We start from the raw sequence: 7196 nt of genomic DNA, 5'->3' as shown, positions 1-7196 counted from the left end.
CCCACGAGAGTGCCATCTGACAGGAGGGCCCGGGGCCCCCCGCCAGCCCTGCGGGGGCCTCCCCAGTGGGCCCACATGAAGACAGGGAGCTTAGGAGGCCAGAACGGGGGAGCGGATGGCTGTCCGAGCGTCCAGATGGCCCCCAGCCCATGCCGATTTGGTCCTCTGACAGGGACCCCGAGCAGCTCTGAGGTAGAGGCTGCCCAGCCCTGGAATGGCTGGGGCGGTGGGCCAGCTCCCGTGAGCAAAGGCTGTTTTTACTGAGAGAATTTCTAAACAAGGCTCACTGCTCCTCTCTTTAAATATCATTTTGGGAAGGGAATGGGGAAGGGAGACAGGGTTAAGGAACTTTCTTAAGAAAAAAAGAGATTTTTTTCACAAACTTTAACAAGGGGGGTTTCTCGCCACAGGAAGAATAGCCATAATCCGCTCTCTGCCACGACCTTTGGTTTGACCTTTGGTTTGCCTGACTCAGGAAGCCCGCCTTTCTGCCCCGAAGATGGGATCCCAGAGGTCTGCCGGAGGAGGGATGTCTCTTGGGAGGGGAGGACTCTTCTTCCCAGAAGTGAAGAACCAAGTCACACTGAGAACAAATACCTGGGCCAGTGCACTGAGGCCCGAGTGACGTGGCTGGGGTCAGGGGATTCTGGGTAACTGATCAGGGACGTGATAATCCCAGCCTCAGGGCGGGGCCCGTCTGCTCCTGCCAGTCACTGGATCCAGCCCTCGGTGGATGGTTCCCCGGGTGAGTCTGCCCACGCTGGTTTGCCATGCGTCTGTCCCTTTGGACGGCTCTCCCCTCTTGACGGGGCTGAGCAAAAGTGTTAGGCATCGCCTCAGACCTTTCAGATGGCTTACCCTGCTCTTCAGGACCTGCCGTCACTTTTACCAAAGGCTTTCCCTCAGTGGGAGAGTGTCTGCGTTCACGGTGACTCGTCTGTGTCACTCCTCATGGTTCCAGGAGTGAGCCTGGTCACGGGCACCTGCATTATTAGTGATGAATCCCACCCCCTCCTTCCGACCCCGAAAGGAAAGTCGGGGCTCCTTCGCTGATCCATGAAGCCCTTCTTTCCAAAATTCCTGATCCCCAAACCCCAGCCCCTGCTAAGGTCTGGGGACAAGAGGACCTGCTGAAAACTGGCATAAGCAGTTCTTCATGCCCTTTACTCGGTGGCCAAGGCTTCCCTGGCCTTGTTCACACGCCTGCGGAACCCCAGGAAAGGCGGCTTCTGCCTGAAAGGCACACAGCTGGCAGCGCTGTGTTCCCCATGTCTGTGTCGCCCTGGTGTGAGAGGCCACCCTGGCCTTTGCTGAAGCTACTGGTACTGTACCCCGAGAGCTCTGCACCCCTCAAATTATTCCCCAGTGCCTTCTTCCTGGGGGTGAGTCAGGCCCTGCGGCAGAGCTCCAGGCCTCCCATGGTAGGGATGCTGTGGGACCAGGGTCTGTGGTGGCCCTTTGTTGGGTGGAACAGGAACCGCCACCCAAGATCCAGGTGAGGGAGACTGCAGACCTTCTGCCTGAGCATTATTTATTCACTTCTCAACCAGGGGGTCCTGTCACCCCAAGTGCTGTGCTGTCTAGGTGCCTAGGGAATCCTGACTCTGGGGACCAGGAAGTATCTTGCACCAAGTATACCTGCCCCTGGCCGGTTAGAGGGCCTCCCGTGGCCGAATTTACCCTTAAAAGCCTGGAGAGAAGGTACTGAGACTCATGAGTTTGCGGCCATAAGGGAAAGACACCAGGCCTTTGTTCCAGCTGGGAAAACCCACAGATTGTACAGGAGCAGCTTGCTTTCTGAGGCCAGGTGGGAGCGTGCAGAGCCGCGTTCCTGGGTGCGCTCAGCGCAGGTGAGCAAATGCATGGGCTGAACTAGGTGTGTGTGAAATCAAAGGAGCAGGTACACGCACTTCCACAGCTACCTCTTCGCACACACGGTGGCTACCAACAGCAGCCCCTCATCCCCCCCCTTCCCATTTACAATCACTCCCTGCAGGGGCTCATGGCGATTTCCACACATTACTGGTCTGATGACATCCTTCTCCCAGTGCAATGTTTCACTTCCTGCGTCCAGCCTTCGCTTCGTGGGCTGAGCCGTACCCTGGGACTGGCCCGCCCCTACATGTCTTCCCATGGAAGGGGGACCTTTGCAAATGGCATCCACATGGGTAGGCAGGACACAGCCGCCGTAGCAAATAATGCATATTTATTTTGTGTAAGATTTTAATTTGTATATTTTTGTGATTTTTTTTTTTTGGCATTGTTATGAGTTTGACTCTCGGGGAGTTTTGTTGTTGAGTCTTGTGTCTTTTGTCACAACAATGATAATATTTGCTAAACAATATATGGAATTTATTTTTGATTAGTAATAAAAAATGAAATCTGTATAAATCTTGGTGAGTCTACAGTTCGCCTGTGACAGGTCTGTCGACGTTCAGTGTCTGTAATAGAGACGGAAGTGGCTGTGGTCGGGGGGAACAAGTATCCTGGGACCATTTAGCAGTGAAATGTGTGCAAGCAGAAATAGAACTTAAAAACAGGTGTAATCCAAAGAACGAGGTCTTCCCCCTCTGCTACTTAACCTGAAGGGTTCGTTTGTTCCTTGTCCACGCTGCCACTTCACCCCAGCACCTGTATGCACTCCAGTTGCTTTCACTGTGAGACACGCTTCATCGCTCAGGTTGTCCCCAGCTCGGCAGGGCTTGGGTTCTACACTATGAAACCATCCTAGAAGTCCCTATAGTGCTACTGAGCAAACAACATGGACATGCATACACACACACATACATGCGTATATATATACACACGCACGCATATACACACATGCATATATACACGCACATGCATTATACACGTGTGTATATATACATGTGTGCATGTATACACGCAAATGCATATATACACACATGCACGCGTACTGACATATATGTGGTGGTGTTAGGCGCCGTCGAGTGGGTTCTGACTCCCAGCCCTGTGTACAACAGAACGAAACACTGCCTGGTCCCGCACCATCCTCCCAGTTGTTGCTATGTTTGAGCCCATTGTTGCCGCCACTGTCAATCCATCTTGTTGATGGTCTTCCTGTCTTTCACTGACCCTCTACTTTACTTTACCAAGCATGACATCCTTCTCCAGGGACTGGTCCCTCCTGGTAACATGTCCAAAGTACATGAGATGAAGTCTCACCATCTTGGCTTCCAAGGAGCATTCTGGCTGTACTTCTTCTAAGACAGATTTGTTTGTTCTTCTGGCAGTCCATGGTATAGTCAATATTCTCCACCAACACCATAATTCAAAGGCATCCATTCTTTTGTCTTCCTTATTCATTGTCCAGCTTTCGCATGCATGTGTATATATACATGGATATATATATAAATATGATCATTTCAAAACTGACCTGATTTCTGTGGTGTAACGTGAAGATCATAGTTGACTTTTTGAGCAGCTCTCTATTGCATACGTCCATTACTGGGCCAAATGTTGGCTGAATTTAAGTGGAAGATCCATCAAGCCTAAATGGTCTGCCCTCATGACAAGGTTCTCAGGGTAGGGTCAAACTCATTCTGCTGAATCGTGTGTTCTTGTGAAATAGAGGTTGGACAAAACCCTAAGGAGTCTCTGACAGCCACTGGGTCCACCTTGAGCTTCTCTGTAAGTCAGTGCTGAAACTGCCCTGGCTCTTGGGGCCTTCAGGGACGGGGGTCAGGTGTCTGTCCACCAGAGCCTTCTAGCTTTCTTTCTGGGTAGAATATAGGATTTTGCAAAGATAGGATGAGATGAATGCAAGAGGATTATGAATGCTTCTTTCTCAAAAATTTTCATGTGGTAGTATTTATAAATAAAAAACGTGTGTGTGTGTCTGTGTGTCTGTGTGTATATACAATCTGAAGCCCTGGTGGCACAGTGGTTAAGAGCTCTGCAGCTAATCAAAAGGTCGGTAGTTTGAATCCACCAGCTGCTCCTTGGAAACCCTATGGAGCAGTTCTACTCTGTCCTGTAGGGCCGCTATGAGTTGGAATCGACTCAACAGCAATGGATTTGGTTTTGAGTTTTTTCCACAGTTCCATGCATGCTTAAACCCCTGCTGCATACCGAGTGCCACCAGCTCCTCACTGAATTGACCACAGTGAGGAAGATGGTTGCACAAGGGCCCTTCAACCTGCTGTTTCTTCCACCTGGTACATTTCCCCCAGGCCTTTGCGAGGCTCATCCCCCTGCTTCACTTAAGCCTCTGTTCAGATGTCACCTCCTCGTAGAGGGCTTCCCTGATTACCCTGCCCTAACACAGCATCACTCCAACCCTCCGCCTCTGTCTCCGTAGCTTGCCTTGTTTTTCTCCATAGCGCTTATCACTAGGCATCAAATACAGATTTGTGTATTTTTTAGACTCTGAGTTCCACGAGGGCAGGGACTTTATAGTCCCACCTTTAGAATGGTTCCTGAGACAGTGCACTCAGGAATGAATGAAAGAATAAATAGGTCTTAAAGTAAGGTACATACTGGATGCTGGGGATGGGGGGAGTACATAGCTCCCATAACTCTGAGACAACCTAGTCAAGATGAAGGAAGATCATCTAAAGGAAGTGGATCTGAGCTAAGACGAGAGAGAAGCAAGAGTTAGCCAGTGACGTCACACACAATAGCTATGGGTTTAAAACTCAAGAGTAAATATTTAGGTAAAACAGAAATGTCCTGATCCAAATGACTGGTAAGGAAAATGGCCCAGGAAGGGCCAATAAGGGCACTGGAAGTCAAGTGGCAAACGTCTCCATGGATGCTATGACTAACCAGGGATGGGGCAAGGACTGGCACAGAGCTCATGAAGCACTGAGGCCTCCATGAGAAACAAAATCCCCCCGGCAACAGCGGTGTTTGCGCTCTACTGGATTCTCTGTCTTTGGGTAGTCACAGTGTAAGTGACCTGTGTTTTCCAAGTTTGATCCAATGGTTCTTCCACTCAAAGGCTTCCCAAAATATTAGTTAACAGGTTGTTTTTCAAGGGAGCCTGAGGCCAAGGAAAGAGTAACTTGTCAAAGGCCAGAGCCCTGTCTCCAAATCCCGGGGGAGTTGCCTCCATCTACCCTCTAGAACTGTTCCTTCCTCGTTGATGACTTTTCAGTCATGTGACTCATTTCAGGGTCCACTTCAGTGTCGGCATTTTATCTTGACTTGAAGATTGCAAAGTGTGAACGGAAGGGGTTGAATCCATGATAATGGATTCAGTTTTTTTTTTCCTCAGAAGAGGAAGCATGACAATGCAGTGGGAAGTGTCAGTGGTGTCATTATTGCTTCTGCCGGCAGCAGCTCATCCTGTCATACGCACGAGTGAGGCAAACGGCTCAACAGGGCGTATCGCTGTCTGGATGAGAAAACCTGAAGAACGTGGAGATGCAGTTGCCGAGTCCTGGCTCGGAGCTTACCATGTAGAAGAGACACTAATACCATCTTTTAAAAAGTTTTTCACCAAATACTTTTTTCCTGCGGTCATTCAGAATTACACCCCGGGTTTACTTTTTTTGCACATTGTTGTTGGTTGCCGTGGAGTTGATTCTCACTCATGGTGACTCCATGTGTGCAGAGCAGAACTGCTCCACAGAGTTTTCAAGGCTGTGACCTTTCAGAAGCAGATCGCCAGGCCTGTCTTCCAAGGCACCTCTGGGTGGGTTCGAACCACCCTTTTGGCTAGTTGTCATTGTTAGGTGCTATCAAGTGGGTTTCGACTCATAGTGACCCTGTGTACAACAGAACAAAATCGTCCAGTCCTGTGCCATCCTCATGACTCTTGTTATGCTTGAGCCCATTGTTGCAGCCACTGTGTCAATCCGTCTCGTTGAGGGTCTTCATATCTTTTGCTGACCCCCTACCAAGCATGATGTCCTTCTCCAGGGACTGATCCCTCCTGATAATGTCCAACGTATGTGAGACGTAGTCTCGCCATCCTTGCTTCTAAGGAGCATTCTGGCTGTACTTCTTCCAAGAAAGATTTGTTTGTTCTTCTGGAAGTCCATGGTATATTCAATGTTCTTCGCCAACACCACAATTCAAAGGTGTCAACTCTTCTTCAGTCTTTGGCTAGTAGTTGAGCACTTAACCGTTTGTGCCACCCAGGGACTCCTTTTGTTTTTGGCACATTACCTTCTACAAAAACACCTTTTACAGAATTATGGCCATGATGCTTTTTAAATATTGTTATTTTCATGATACTGCAAATGTGTTTCTACAGAATCCTTATAAAAATCATTTTAAATAACATGTATCTAGTCTTCTCAAAGTCTACTTACATTAGGAAACATGAAAATACATAAGTGTCAAGAAAAATACAAAAGTCCCTTATTCTGGGCACCTGGAGAGAAACCTTGTTGGCAGTTCTATTTCCTTCCAATCGCATAAAGACCATTTATAACGGGTAAAGAACAGGCCACACTGTGAATGCACCATAGTTATCTCTGCACTGAGGATCCTCTTGAATAAATCTTGGTCCTGAGGAATCATTTCCGAAGAATGAGCTGCTAGAAGTGGAGTTACCAGACCCAACATCCATGCCAAGTCTTAGTTGTGAGCTTCGCTTTTCTCCCGTAAGATATTAGTAACATGAAGCAGCTGTGAGCATCCAATGAGGCAGTGATTTGTGCGTGCATATTAACCATCGGTCTCCCTGGCGGGAACGCAAGTTCCTTGAAGGCACGGACTGGTTCTGAACTCCCCAGACCTACAGCAGAGTTGGGAACGATAAATAACCATCTTCGACAAACTTTCACTTCCCAATGTCCAACCACCGGCTCTTACGCCCTGGTGGCGCAGTGGTTAAGAGCTTGGCTGCTAACCAAAAGGTCAGCAGTTCGAATGCACTAGCTGCTCCTTGCAAACCCTATGGGGGAGTTCTACTCTGTCCTATACGGTCGCTATGAGTCGGAACCGACTCGACGGCAACGGGGGAGCCCTTTAGGTCCGTGGGTTAAGTAACCTTTTTATTCATGGGCTCTTTCCCAAGAAAACCGCCTCTCTCCTATGTACTTAAATCTCTGCCTGCAGTTTCAGGCATGCTTGGACCCGTGGTTAACCCAGCGGCCCCTCTGCGCCGCGCCTCCAGGCCCCAGCCGGGGCTTCCCAGAGCCCGAGCCCGGCCTCCGGGGGACGGGGGCGGCCGGCGGGCTCAGGTGCCCCAAGCAGGCGGCCCCTGAGGAGTCGGACGTCCG

The sequence above is a fragment of the Trichechus manatus genome, unplaced genomic scaffold (genome assembly GCF_000243295.1).
Source record: "Trichechus manatus latirostris isolate Lorelei unplaced genomic scaffold, TriManLat1.0 scaffold00004, whole genome shotgun sequence".
In the NCBI taxonomy this organism is placed as follows: Eukaryota; Metazoa; Chordata; class Mammalia; order Sirenia; family Trichechidae; genus Trichechus; species Trichechus manatus.
Note: the sequence above shows the minus strand (reverse complement) of the source record.